This window comes from Pan troglodytes, chromosome 11, assembly GCF_028858775.2.
Source record: "Pan troglodytes isolate AG18354 chromosome 11, NHGRI_mPanTro3-v2.0_pri, whole genome shotgun sequence".
NCBI classification, from domain to species: Eukaryota; Metazoa; Chordata; class Mammalia; order Primates; family Hominidae; genus Pan; species Pan troglodytes.
In genome coordinates, this window is record NC_072409.2 from 106,763,342 (window position 1) to 106,779,279 (window position 15,938).

General features: G+C 35.9%; 1 protein-coding gene across 37 annotated transcripts in view; it reads left to right on the top strand.

Annotated features, from left to right (window-relative positions):
• The window catches only part of PTPRD (protein tyrosine phosphatase receptor type D), a 2,309,829-nt gene that overhangs the window by 1,425,645 nt on the left and 868,246 nt on the right, over nucleotides 1-15,938 (top strand). For 35 of the 37 annotated variants that reach the window (XM_054658683.2, XM_054658684.2, XM_054658676.2 and 32 more), the window contains one exon: nucleotides 7,932-7,991. The gene's annotated coding sequence lies outside the window, so the exon portion shown is untranslated. Of the gene's footprint in view, nucleotides 1-7,931; nucleotides 7,992-14,107; nucleotides 14,174-15,938 lie in introns of all 37 variants that reach the window. The other 2 variants (XM_054658675.2, XM_063787984.1) reach the window with 1 other exon arrangement.

The following is a 15,938-nucleotide window of genomic DNA, read 5'->3' on the forward strand; positions in this document are numbered from 1 at the left end:
TCCTATCTCATTCACAGGATTGTTGGCAAGCCTTCAGTAGTCTCTGTCGTAAGCCGAAGAAATTAACCTTTTGCCACATGGGCCCTTCTATAGGGCTAGTCATCATGTGGTAACTGGCTTTTTCCAGACCAAAGGCTCCGAGAGACAGAATGTGACATAGCAAGCAAGAAGAAGCCACAGTCTTTTTATAATCTAATCGGCAACTTGCCATTACTTTTGCAGCATTATTTTTGTTAGAGGCAAGCCACTGGGTCCAGCCTACATTCAAGGGGAGGAGGTTACACAAGTGCATGAATGCCAGGAGATGAGAATCTTCAAGATCCATTTTTGAAGCTATATATGACAGTTCAACATCTGAACTGTATGGTTCAGCCTTCTCTCACTGCAGAATAGGCTCACTCTCTTCAACAGTCCCCCAAAGTCTCATCCCATTAATCAGTCAGGATGCACTGGGTTATGAGACAGTAGTAACTCTAAAATCTTTGTGACTTAGAATAACATAGTTCTATTTCTCAATCACACCACTTATCTATCATGGGTTGATATCATAGTACATTTTATGCTGCTGTAACAAAATACCTGAGACTGGATAATTTGTAAAGAGCAGAAATCTACTGGCTCACAGTTCTCAGGGCTAGGATGTTTAATGTCAAGGTGTTAGTGTCCTCCTAGGGCTTTTGTGCTATGTCATCACATGGTGAAATTCAGAAGATCAGGAGAGAGAGGAAAGGGGCTAACTCGTTGTATTAGTCCATTTTCACACTGCTGATAAAGACATACCTGAGAATGGCTGGGGGGGCCTCAGAATCATGGTGGGAGGTGAAAGGCACTTCTTACATGGCAGCTGCAAGAGAAAATGCGGAAGAAGCAAAACAGAAACCCCTGATAAACCCACTGGATCTCGTGAGACTTATTCACTATCACAAGAATAGCACGGGAAGTACTGGCCCCATGATTCACTTACCTCCCCCTGGGTCCCTCCCACGACATGTGGGAATTCTGGGAGATACAATTCAGATTGAGATTTGGGTGGGGACACAGTCAAACCACATCACTCATCCTTTTATCAAGAGCTCACTCCTGCAATAACTAACCAACTCCCACAATTAAAGCATTAATCTACCAATGAGAACAGAGCCATCATGACCTAATCACCTCTTAAAGGTCTGACTTTCCTAACACTGTTATAATAGGGATTAAGTTTCCAACACATGAACTTTGGAGGACACATTCAAACCATAGCCATTGGCTACATATTCTTCTCATGCTGTCCTCACTCAGAAAGTCTCCAACATCACTGCGCCAGGAGCGAGGAAGGGGCAAATTATCACTGGCTATTAAAGGCTTCTGCATGGAAGTGGCATGTGATACTTCTGCTCAGATTACACAGCCACACTAATTTCAAAGGCACAAGGAAGTTCACTTTGACCATATTCCTGGAAAGATGAGAAATGGAAATATCAATGAACAGCCCAGAAAACAACCTAATGGGTAAAGTAATATATTTCACATCCACCTGAGTGCATAGCAAAATAATAAAGAGCCAGATTTTGATTCGTTTATTCATTTCAAAAATATTTACCATTTATCACTGTATGCTAGGCTTATACAAAATGCTGAGGACAAAAACAGAAAAAAATAGAAGCAGTTCCTGTCTTCTGCTTTTTCAGTATAGTGGACAAAGAGATAACCATATAGACAGTTATAAAATAGAAATCATTATAAAGTGTTAAGACATAGTAGAAGCATCTCATATGGATTTAAGGAGAGAAGGGATCAGAGAGGACGTTTTGTAGTAGATAAACCCTGATGGGTTCTGAAGGATGTGTAGGAATAGACCAGGTAAGAAAAGTGAGTTAAGAAAATTTCAATGTTTATTTAATAAAATGAATTTATGATGAGAGTCTTCTGGATTAAAAGGCCTAGATTCTTCTTTATCTGCAGTTAACTACTACGTTAGCCCCATCAAATCACTGAGCAACTGTGCACCTCAACTTCCTCATCTGTGAAATGAGGTTTAATTAGATGTTGTTCAAGATCTCTTTCAACTATAAAATTCCATGATTTTTCCTGACTCTAGAGGATATTTTTTCAAAAGCATCTTCTATGTGATAATCATAAAATAATTACCTTATAAAGCAATCACCTACTAAAGCAGCTCAGTGAACACTTATGGAAAATTCCTCATACCTGAAAATAATGGAATTGTATTCCCATCGCTTCTGATACATACCATGTTCAAAATGGATTACAAAAAGAAGAATAAGATGTAATTTAGAATAGACTGATATTAAGTAGTTCTTCGTGGCTAGCTTCTACTCTTGTGGTCCTTGTCATCTTTAATTCACCACCCTAGGAATTTCTGATGATTTTCATGTGTAAAGAGACTCTTTCCACTTTATGTGTTGGTTTTGTTTATTTGCTTGTAAAAAGACTCCAAGACATGCATGCACACAACACACACACACACACACACACACAATTTATTTTGCACTAAAATTCTGTGACCAGGTTGATTTCCGCTCTCATAATTCCACAGAATACCATGTCTCTCATTAGATCCTGCAATCCTTCAAGGATCTCCCTACTTCCAGGGTAAATCCTTAAAAGTGTTGTTAGAGTCTTTACCACTCATGGCACAACCATCTTTCTTCTACCAGTCAACTGAATCCTAGGTCAGGGGTCTTCCCTTTTCTAGTCCAATCCTTCACTCCCTCTCTCCACTTTCACTAACCAAACTTAGACTTTCAAAGCAAATAACTTCTACCAACTATTGGCAAAGATGTTATACAACAGAAACATTCATATATTGCAGAAAAACTATAATTGCTACAACAACTTTGGAAAACAGTTTGGCATTATCTATTGAAATTTAACATATGCATAACCAGATGATCCAGCAATTCCACTCCTCATTATCTACAACATGCATACCAAGAAATATCTACAAGGATGTTTATTGCGGCATTAATTGTAATTGCTTTAAACTGGAAATGACCCAATGTCCATCAGCAATAGAATAGTTACAAAAATATGGTACTGTATATTCAGATATTTGACAAATTACAACATGAATGTAGCCAACAACCTTAATGTTAAGGAAAGAAGGCAGACACAAAAATAACATGCAATACTTGATCACATTTACATAAGGTTCAAGGCAACTCTAAACCATAGGTTAGAAGTCAAGATAGTGTTTGTTTACCTTTGGTGAGGAGGAAAAAGTGAGTTTGAGAGTAAGCATGAAGTATGTATTACTAGAAATGTGCTATATCTTGACGTGGGTGGTGTTTACCCTGATGTTTCTTTTGTATGATTCATTATTTATGTACTTTTCCATAAGTGCATTATATATTGTTTTTTTAATTTAAATTATCTCTTAATTTAGTTGAGACAAAAGGACTCAGGATTCCAAGAAGTCCTGCTTGTTCTTATAATGGTGTCACATGGAAACACACATACATACACAAACACATACACAACATAACATAACACCACAAAAAAAATCCTCTTATTCTTTAGTCATCAGAGGTACAATTTATTTGCCATTTTATATATTGTTCACTGCAATGTGGGTTGCAGTAGTGTTTGTTGTTGTTGTTATTAACACAGCTCCAAATCAGTCTATTTCACAAGAAACCTATAAGGGATGACATTAGAACAAGGTTGAGAGAGAGAGAGAGGGAAAGAGAGGGAAGCAGGGAGGGAGGGAGGAAAGACAAGCTATGCCACTTAAGAAATCTAACATGTTTGCCAAGCAAAGCTTAAAATCACACTCTCTTATTCATCTGTCTTGGCTTTGTATTGTACAAACTGCACATAAAAAAGGGACTTGACAATTTCATAAGACAGGTACCTTTAGGTATTTCAAAACTTATTTTTACTTACCTGGTGTTTAAGGTAATGCAAAGGACTATCTTTATACCTGAATCTGAAAATCTGAGTACAATGACTAATGAGAAGTATGTGCAAACAATTCTAAATGAAAGAGAATGAAAGCTTCCTAATGAAATCTCTTTAATATGTAATTTTAAGCTACTTTAAAAAGTCACAGTTGCTTGCACTAATGAGAATCTGTTTTAAAATTACATGTTATTTTGATAATCAGAATTTTGAGGGATGCTTTAGAATAGGGTTAACAGCAGACATAAAATTGATAGGAAGTAAACTTTTTTCTAATTTAGAGTGAAAATCATTGCAATATATTATGTAAAATAAATTTCAGTGTTTCTGTTGAAATACCTTTTTCAGGTGTGAAATGTTTTAATTATTATATTTTCTATAATACTCATGAGTCATATTAAAATTTGGAAATTTCAGTTTATAACAGAAGGGATACCATATAGTAAATATAAAAAATTATTCTAAGCAAATCCAAATATTTTTGTGTGTAAGAATATATACATCATCTAGATAATTCCAGTTAGAAAATAGAAGATTATGCTCTTTTAATGCAAAACACACTAAATGAAAGGCTATTTCTGAAATGTTTGTTATTTCTGTGAAGGTGGAAAACTGGGTTATGACCAAAGTGAATTGGAGCCTTCAAAACTTCCCATGCATACACACATATGTATTAGGATACGTGTGTGTGTGTGTGTGTGTGTGTGTGTGTGTGTGTGTGTGAGAGAGAGAGAGAGAGAGAGACAGAGACAGAGAGACAGAGAGAGACAGAGAGAGAGACAGAGTCTTGTTTTGTTGTCCAGGTTGGAGTGCAGTGGTACCATTACAGCTCACTACACCCTCGACCTCTGGAGCTCAATCGATCTTCCCGCCTTAGCCTCCTGACTAGCTGGGACTACAAGTGCATGCCACAATGCCCAGCTAGCTTTCTGTATTTTTTGTAGAAATGGGATCTTATCATGTTGCCCAGGCTTCATGAACATATACAAATACTAGAAACTGTATCTGGTCAGATTGTGCCCCACCATGGACAGATCTTCCCTTTAAAGTTATGAACTTCAGCTCTTACAGTTTCCTCAGCCATAACAACCAGTCCGAATTTTGGCAGACAGCTGGGAAATGAAAGAACCCTTATTGTTATTTCCTCCTTGTTCATTTCTTTCTCTCCCCCAGATTGAGCATGTTCCATGCACTAGGGTCTGCCTTCTTGAGCCAAATTACTTGCTGAAAATCCATTTTCTTCTCTTCATGAGAACTTATCATCTATTTTTTCTCAATCTCCAGAAAATAAAATGGGACTTCTTAATAATTTGCCATTTTTAATCACAGTGGAGAAAACTTAGTTGACCTAGACATTATGCATGGCTTAGAAAGGATTACATTTTTTTCTATTTCTCACTGATGTTAAATAGTTTTTGTTGTCTCCTCTACCAGATCGACAGATAACTAGACTGATATTTGTACTCTGAAAAGAAAGGCACTTGTGTGGTGGTCTGAGAGGCAAAAAAAAAAAAAAGAAAAAAAATTATCTAAAATGTCTATGAAAACCTGTAAGAGGTGTCTTTAACTAGCAAATCCAACGCATGTTTGCCTGACACTAGAGAAATGCTTTATTAATATGTAGACATTAATGTGAGTGAACTACAAATTTATTAAAGCAACCATAAAATCTAGCCTGAAGGTGCCATTCAGCAATCATCTAAATGAGTAATGGAATAGAGCCTGAGGATTTTCTACTTCAGATCAAAAGGCAGTTGCATGTCTAGCAGCAAAAGTTTCCTCTTCATTCCTCAGAAAGGAAGCCAGGAGATCTGATCATCTCCTCTAAAGTCCGTTGCTTAAGTAGGGCTGAAAGTAAAGGAGGTAAATCTCGGAAAGTTGACTTCTGCCAAGCAAGACTAAACTTAACCAGCAAGTGGACAATAGTAAAGAGAGACAGATGGGTGAGACTTTTGGAGAGACCCTTAGGAAGTGGCCCCAAACAGGTGGTTGGTTGCCTAAAAGGAATCATTGAATAGAGTGTGTTTGACTCTAGGGGAAAGGGAGAGAAGTGTCAGTAATGAATACATGGAGGCATGCTGACTGAGATTTGATATTGCTTGTCAGATGTCTCTATTTTTGTCTAGACTTCAAAAGCTGTTTCATTGTAATGTGTGAAGAGCAGAAGGTCTTGGATTCTGTGATTGGTTATTGTTTTGAAAAGGAAAGAAAATTACCTTTCATTTTCTCTCCATTGGCATTAAATCCAGTAGAGGGTCAAAGGACATTCCAAATCACCACGACTACAGCAAGGAGCTTCCAAGCCCATTACTTCTGACTAAGGTTGTGCAATGCTCTCAGCATCTTACCTAAAACCCACAAATGGAGGCCTATAAGAACAGTTTTGCAAGCATATTTTGATGTGTTCCACTTGCTGTGAGCTCTTAAGCAAAATCAAATTTTACCTTTAGGTATTTACCAAAGGATATTTTGGAACCCGTGCAAAGTGAAGCCTTATGTTCCCTATTCCTGAAGGAATAACTATTTAGAATAATAGTTCCTATGAAATTTTCATGATACATCTTATCACATAAGATTCAAGTTATTTTAAAAAAACAGAGAGAGGGATGGTAAGTATATGCTATTTTCTGTGTCAAGGGCTCAGCTAAAACCTCAAACAAGACAAAACTAGTTGCTGTATCCACGGGGTACCATAGTTTACAATCTAATGAGGGAAATCTAATAAACCAAACAGGCTAAGTGCTATAATAAACACCCACCCTTTTAATGGCTTAAAGAACAGAAATTTAATTCTCATTTACATAAAACGCAGTGCCAATAGATGTCCTAGTCAGGGCGAGGTGACGAATGCTCACCTATGTAACACTGTACTGTGAATAGACCTTATTAGTGGAAGTGAGGGGTGATCCTGAAAGCTGTGGCTGGAGAATCAGGTTCTTTTTGTCTTTGAGATCTTTCCTCCTTTAGGTCCTTAGGGATTTAACCTATAGGTAAGAAACATAGAATGAGGATCATATGCAAGATGTTCTTAAGACTGTGTTCCATGCTGAGGAATGTAGTCACATCTAACTACAAAATGTAGTCTGGCTATGTAACAGAAGGAAAAGGGAAATGTTTTGGTGAACAGCTAGCCATTTTCTCCGACACAGGGTGATGTGATAACGTGTTATAGGGAAGGATGCAGAGCTTGTTGGAGCATCTAGGAGATTCATCTAACTAAAACTTAGAGGGATCAGGGTGTCAAAAAGTCTTGCCCCATGAGATGACAACTTTGCTGGGAATTGAAGGAGGAATAAGAGTTTAATATGTTAAAAAGAGTTGAGAAAAAAAATGTGCTAAACAAAATAAAGCAATTGTGAAAACAATACAAAAATGAATCATTAAGGTAGACTTCAAATCTTGTACAAATGATTCTGTTGAGAAATTAAGACATTGTGCCTTTTTATATGTTTCAGAGGTGTGGATCTTGTTAAATTAATTATGAAATTCTTAAACATAAATGTAATGCTTATAAGATGGAATTTTCCATGCTAATTTGTCCCAGAACGAGTAGGATAGACAAGGATTTGCTTTAGCTTGGCTGCCAAGGTTTAAGGGCTCCCCTTAACAACTTAGGGGCATTATTTATTTAAAGGCCAAAGGATTGGTATTCTGAAATGTATTATGTAATTGTAGGATGCAACAAACCAAGATGTTTACTGGACTTAACGAAACTGATGTTGTAAGAAGGCAATTTAGCCATTTTATGGTGGACATGTTAGTCTCAATTCAACATTTTAAAGAATAGTCAATATTCTGCTTTATAACCTGTGAACAATGGTGATTTCCATGGTGGTTTTTGGCATTTCACTACTTCAATTAAAGATTGTATTTCATAAAATTGATACTAGTTTCTCATTATCTAGCTTACTTTTTCTCCTCTCTGCTTCAATCCCCACTAAAAAATGGGGTGACAGCGTATATCTTAAAGACAATGTAGGGATTAAAATATTTTTTAAATAATTGTTACTTTCTATCTTTACAATTAGGTTTTGAACTTCGTGAGGCCAGGGACTGTGTCTGAAGACACCGACGGTGGCTAACTCAAGGTGAGTCCACAACCACATTTTAACCCTTTCCCTTCTCTAGGTCCTAATACTTAATACAGTAACTGATGTAGAGTTCAACTCAACGAATATTGGTTAGGATGGATGGATGGATAAAATACTCAAACATTTTACTCTGTTTACCTAATACTGAGTTATTCTTTACTATAGATTTTCCTTTATAATGTATTAATGACAATAGAATAACTAAGAAATCTGTCAATGAGAGATTTATTTTTCAGTTCTGAATTATATATGATGTTAGGCCTAAACGTGGGGGGAATCTAACAATGGGTTAAATTTCTGAATTGAAGCAGCAGATGCCTATAGATTTAAATGTTGATTGAATTTAGCTGCTGCTGCTATGAAATTATTAGCCCTCGGTGGTGGTCTCGCCTACATACTTTATTTTGGCTCTTTTGGAAGCTACAAAGCTATTTATTGTTAATGAGGGAATAAAGTGAGAAAACAGATTAGTGAGTAGATTAGCGAATTTTTTAAAGTCTAATCTTTGTTAAACAATAACAGGTTATGATTTAATGCATTCAGTTCTCACTACTTTGTGACAAAATTTTTGCTATTAACACAGCTTTGTTTCATTACATATCCCTTCTCTAATATAAACATTTCATCTATCATAATAATACTTTTTGTTTAAAATCCTCTGCCAAGGACATTTTTTCCTCACCCATTGCAGTTTAATAGTGTGTTTCTAATCCTACAAAGATAATTCTTTGAAATAAACAATTCCCATATTCTTTCTCTGAGATATTTGATCTATTGGCTTGTCATTCAGAGACTATTATCTCGTAATAAACCTGTGATGAATAAGATAAACTTAAATGTTTTAAAATCAATGTTTCTAAATACAAACTTTCTAAATAAAGTCTGTGAGGTTTAAAAGTTCCTTAGCATGCTCAAATCTCTTATCTGCTAAAATTTTACATCCTCAGTTTAAAGAAAAGAATATCACCATCTCTATCCCCTGTTGATCTTATTTTGGGGTTGATGTATCTTATGACTCTAAGAAAATGGAAATATCTGCATATGGAGAAGGTACACAAAGGTCCTTCAGAAATCACAGTACCACTGAAGTCAAATAAGATGATAACTCAACAAACAAATAAGAGATAATGAAGATTGTAGTAAATTTATTTCAGGCTTTTAGCCTGTGTCCATGGTGGTTCATCATTGTTCAGTTTTATATATTAAGATTCAGCTTACCTTCCCCAGAAAGCTTTCTTGGATACCCCCAGTCAAATTGATGTGCTATTCTTTTGAATTCCTCTGTGTCTTCATTCTTGACTCTCTTAAAATACTACTCATTCTGCTTTATGTTTCAGCAATTTGTATAGAATCAGTTTCCATTTTCCAAGCACATTATCTTCCAGTGTTCATTTAAAAACCACTTGTTTGGGAGTCCAAAGTACTTATTTCCGTATAACTAATCATACAAGTGATGTTCCTATTTTCTTTTTAGTTCTATTTCTGTCTGATCTAGTGCTAATAGAAATATTTCAAATATGCCTCCATTAATGACATTGTTTCTTCAAGACAGACCAATTCTATTATAAGGAGCAAATTTCATAGATTCTAGACTTACATTTGCCTGGATTGTCTTCTACTTATTAGCCATTTGATATTAAGTAAACTGTGCAAATTTGTGCCTGAGATTTCTCATTTGTTAAATAAAGATAATAATTATATTTCTGGTGGCTGTAGTGAAGATTAAATGAGTTCATATATGAAAGCTGCTTTGGTGAATACTATTTGACATAGTAGGAGGTATATAAATTTGTTTGTAGATGTTATTATTGTTATTTTTATTAAAATTTAGAGGATCAGGAACCTGTCTGCTCACACACAGGCATGTTTGAAAATGGAAACAGGCAGCACATTTTAGCAGTTCACCTTCTCAAAACAGGATAGATGCTTGAATCATAGAACAGAGTCAGAAAAAATCATAACTACCTACCTAGAGAAAAGGCTTTTTTTCTACCTGTATTTTCAAAGTGAATAAAAATGAAAACAAGATACCATAATCACCTGCACCTCATTACAAAAATGAAATTAAGGTAAAAATAACAATGATTATTATTGATATCATTTGTTGAGCCCCTAGTATGTGCCAAGCATAAAAGGAATGGCTTTCTATGTTATCTTCATATGATCCCATTACAAAAGAAACTGATGGCCAAGGAGGCAAAGGTCTCTCACAGCTAATGAGTTAGAGCAAGGACTCCAACCTAAACCTTTCTGACTTTCAAATTCTATGGTATTTTTACTCTACCAAAGATGGAACTCTGAGCCAAGTCCAAAAGTGCTTTACAAATTAATATTTACATATTCCAATGTGTTTTTTATGATTTTTGTCTCTTAAGAAATCTACCTGGCTCTTTTCAGTTCCATCTTCTCCATATTGTCTACAAAAATTTTTAAGACATGATGTGTACAAAAATATTGTAAGACATGTTGTCAAACACTTGGGTGAAGCTCAATACACTTTATTTAGGGTATTAGATTTCATCAGTATTTCCTAAATTGTCTTTTCCTCCAATTATTTAAGATCACCAGCTAGTGAGCTAGTTGTTTCAGGGCATTGCCTGAAAGAAAGAAGAAATTCCTTCCTTTTGTAGTATGTGAGTGTTATACATCAGTCCTGAATGTAGCCATCTAACACAAAATATATATTTTTTAATTTTATTACTATTATACTTTAAGTTTTAGGGTACATGTGCACAACGTGCAGGTTTGTTACATATGTATACATGTGCCATGTTGGTGTGCTGCACCCATTAACTCATCATTTAGCATTAGGTATATCTCCTAATGCTATCCCTTCCCCCTCCCCCCACCCCACAACAGGCCCCACTGTGTGATGTTCCCCTTCCTGTGTCCATGTGTTCTCATTGTTCAGTTCCCACCTATGAGTGACAATATGCGGTATTTGGTATTTTGTCCTTGCGATAGTTTGCTGAGAATGATGGTTTCCAGTTTCATCCATGTCCCTGCAAAGGACATGAACTCATCATTTTTTATGGCTGCATAGTATTCCATGGTGTATACGTGCCACATTTTCTTAATCCAGTCTATCATTGTTGGACATTGAGATTGGTTCCAAGTCTTTGCTATTGTGAATAGTGCCGCTATAAACATACGTATGCATGTGTCTTTATAGCAGCATGATGTATAATCCTTTGGGTATATATCCAGTAATGGGATGGCTGGGTCATCCAGTGGCGCAATCGGTACTTACGTAACACAAAATACTTAACTTTTCACTCTTGCCAAAAAAAAAAGAGCTTTCTTGTTTAATGTATCCTTCATCCCTTAAATATTTTAACATTTATTTTTGATATGTATATTATGTGCAAAACATATTGTACATATATGACATTTACTCCTCACAGAAAACCTGAGGTCTGTACTTTATCTCCATGTTAGGATGAGGGACCTGAGAACTAGAGAAATGAAATATCTTGCCACATCACACAAGAATTCAAACCCAGGTGAAACTTCAGAGACCTCATTCATTACTTTATTTCTAGGTGGTTCCTGATTGACAGAATCAAAACCATCTAACTAGATGGCAAAAGAATCAGGTTTCCATTATCCTGCCAGTTCCTCCTTAAGTGTCTATGACTGTAAACTTTTTAAAAGGAGGGTGTATGTCTTTTTGCTCATCTTCGCATTTCCCACAATGTCTATACATTGAAACCATAGACGCTTAATCAATGGCTGATTGAGAATGTTAGAGGGTATTTAAAATACTGTTGATGCTGAATATCCTAGTCTTCAGCTAGTGGTTCATAGCATTTTGCCTTGGGGACATTGACCAAGTTTAGTCAATTTGGTTAAGTGAGCTGTCTTTGTCATGTAATCATCAGTGTCACTTTTCATAATTGGATCAAGCTAATGATAGTCAGAAACTGTTAAAATGTCTGCATTTGGAAATATGTGGGGTGAACATAACAATACTGTGGGTTCTATAGCCAAATGCTTTGCTTGTTTTGGAAAGGGCAATTTAATTTGTTATAAATAACATTTGATTAAATGCTATGCAGTATCATGTTTTAATATAAGAACGAGTGCCAATGCTTATAAATGTTTTCATGTAAGTAGGACTAGTCTGGAATTTTATTAAATCTTTGAGTTTCAACAATTAAGAAAATCAGAAATAGTAAGATTTCTTTAGATGATTTTAAGAATTGTTTGTGAAGTTCTGAGTAGCACTAGTTTGGAGACATAAACCAGATCTTCTAACTAAGGCATACCATTAAGTGAGCCTGTTTTTAGTTACTTTTAGTAAAGAAGTAATTAGCATTACACGTAGCAGGAACATATTCAGGTATCTAAAAGAGATCTTTGATTACAGTATTAATTTGACAGTCCCAGGTAAAGAACAAGTTAATCTAATTAAGGGAAGGTTAATTGTGTATGTAGACTGTATGGCCAGAAGAAGAAAGCTCAGCAGGATGTTCCCAGAGCATTTCTGCTTGAGAGAGTCACATTTGTTCATTCAAGGGTAGTAAAAAACCTTTATACTATATATACAGCATTTAAAGAAGGACTTATTGAAATGATTTACTAGCAATTCAATGTAGAAACAACAATATGTAAAATGTAATGACTTGTATGGAGGTTGACTAAATGCTTTTCAGCTCTAAAAGCCTATAGTTGTAATGACTCTTCATAAGTAGGCTTAGAGTTTGTCAATATGTCTACACTTATATGGTCAGAGAATATTAGAACTAAAATAGGCTGTAAAGACCCCAGGCCATGATTTGTACATGACAAATTTAAACCCAGAGAAGGCAAATGCCCTGCCCAAGATAATAAAAGATATTTGGTAGTATATCTGTGATTCAAATCATTTTTATTCTGTGTTTAAAACCACATCACCCTTTGATAGAAAGAAGGAAAGAAAAAAGGAAAGAAGGAAGGAGGAAGTGAGGAAAAAGAGAGAGAAAAGAAAAGAAAGAAAGGAAGAAAGAGAAGGAGCGGAGAGGAGGAGAGGAGGAAAGAAAAAGGCAGGCAGGCAGGAAAACTAAGGCAATTAAGGCAGAAAGACTAAGGGAGGTCACAGTTCAATCTTTTTGTAGGCTACTTTCCTGAAACACACACACACACACAGTCAGCCACACTCTGATTAAACTAAACATAAACCTCACTTTCATTATTGAGTAGCTGTAATTACAAGAAAAGTCTTCCTTATATTGATACAAAAGCTACCTGCCTTTTTTATCCTTAGTCTTCTATTTCCTATGCAAAATATCTGTAGTTCCTTCACCATTCCTATTAGATGGGTTTCAGATATTTCATCATCTGATCTCTCTTTCCTAGCACATCGATAAAATATTTCATGTTTCAAATTGATGCCTATAATTAAATACCATGTATCAAATAGTGTCTGGATACCATCATAGGCATGTGCATCTCTTCATTTGGCCACTATACTTTTAGCTTTTAAAATTAATTCAGTCTTTTATATGTTTTAAGATGCCGTTATAAAACAACTAAAGTACAAAGCCATTTTTATATGGACTACTATAAATAGGGGCCTCTTAAGCTGATTTTTAAATTGATTTGTTTACGTCCATCATTTTCAAGTCAAGATTGATAGGATTAAGCATTAACAATTTGGTTACCGTAATTTTTTTTGCTCACCATAATTATTTTTAAAAGATCATCAGTTTGGATTGTTTGAATTAATCAAGCATTGGACATAATCATTTTAAAATTAAGTTTAATTTGAGTTCATAATGACAAAAAACAAATTTTAAGATAGTTATGCTATAATATATTTTCTAATTATGCAATATATTAATGAGTGTAAAGTATAAATCTTTCACACTAGTTTTAGTCAGTACTTATCAGTTCACTTCTAAAAATAGAAGCTAAAAAACAATTAGGGTCGTGATATGGTTAGGTTTTATATCCCCACCCAAATCTCATCTGGAATTGCAATCCCCATAATCCCCATAATCCCCACATGTCAAGGGAGAGGCCAGGTGGAGGTAATTGAATCATGGGGCCAGTTTCCCCCATGCTGTTTTCTTTTCAGAGTGAGTTCTCATGAGATCTGATGGTTTTATAAGGGGCTGTTTTCCCTTCACTAGGCACTTCTCCTTCCTGCTGCCTTGGGAAGAAAGCATCTTGCTTCCCCTTCACCTTCCACCATGATTGTAAGTTTCCTGAGACCTCCCCAACCATGCTAAACTGTGAGTCAATTAAACCTCTTTTCTTTATAAATTACCCAGTCTTGGGCAGTTCTTTATAGCAGTATGAAAATGAATTAATACAAGTGGGCATTAGGATATACAGACAGAAAAAACTACTAAGATAGATAGATAGATACTCATAGGACATATTTTGACCATCTAACCATCTAGAACTGAATTCCATTAATGTCTTTATCTGTTTTGTGCTGCTATAACACAGTACCCCAGCATGAGTAATTTATAAAGAATGGAAGTTTATTTGACTCATGGTTCTGGAGACTGGGAAATCTAAGATCGTGGCGCCAGCATCTGGCAAGGGCCTCATCCCATGGCAGAAGGGAAGAAGGTGGAAGTGATTTCATGAGACTGAAAGAGTAAATGGGGACAGAACTTATTCTTTCATCAGGAACCCGTGCCCATGATAATTAAACCACTTCTACTATAACAGCATGAATTCATTCATGAGGGCAGAGGCCTCATGGCTTACTCACCTCTTTAACGCCCCAACTCCCAACACCATTACATTAGCAATTAGGTTTCAACATGAGTTTTAATGGAGACATTGAAATCATAGCAATTAACGTGGGTCTATTTTTAAATATCTCTCATCTTAGTTTAGTAATCAAGTTGGAAATTACCTAATAAATGGACAAAAAGGAAGAAAAGCACCTAAGTAAAGAAGATTAGAAGAAAGTGAATGGTTTTTAAGCCTGCATAGAACTATATAGATAGAGACTGACTCCTAACTCCTCCTGAGAGTGACCTTAATGGTCAAATCATCAATGATTATGTTCATGAAAAGTTAGATACCTCTTTCTAGAAATAAATGACCAAATAAATAAGCTGAATTAATTCAATCACATTCAATTATTGGTGGCAGAGTGTAGAACCAGAACAATTAGACCAGCAAGCTGACAACCTACTTACATATCAAGCCCTTAAGTTTATCTGCCTCATGCTCTTCAACTATTTTTCTACTTATAGGCTATGGAAAGATGAAGGATGAAATATCAGAGTAGCAATGTGAGATTGCTGAATTATTAAATTTTGGTGCTTGGTAGCTGCACATTTGTTATTCTGAGGGAAGGAGTTGCAGACTCAGCTATAGAAGATTACCTAGAAGTTGAGTTCAAGAGTGATATAGAAAAGACTTTGTGCTTCTTTCTTTCTTTTTTCAGGCCTACAGATTTGGGGCATTAAGTTATACCCATTGCATATGGCTCCGCATTTATAATATGAGTTTTTGCTAGTCGATGACTCATTTTCCAAATACTCAATGATGTGAGCCTGGAGGTACCTAGCATGAGCTGTGCTGACCATGGGGAGAGGTACTTGGGCCAGTAGAAATAGGGAGTAATACAATAGGATCACACAAAGAAGAGTCTTCCTCAAAACAAATAGTATATTTTTGAGTCCTAAGCTTATAAGAATTGTTAAAACTGTCTTTTTTTTTTTTTTTTTTTTTTTTGAGACAGAGTCTCACTCTGTTGCCCAAGCTGGAGTGCAGCAGCGCAATCTCGGCTCACTGTAACCTCCATCTCCCAGGTTCAAGCGATTCTCCTGCCTCAGCCTCCCGAGTAGCTGGGATTACAGGCACCCATTATCATGCTCAGCAAATTTTTTTGTATTTTTAGTAGAGACGGGGTTTTACTGTGTTTGCCAGGCTGGTCTCGAACTCCTGACCTCGTGATCCACCTGCCTTGGCCTCCCAAAGTGCTGGGATTACAAG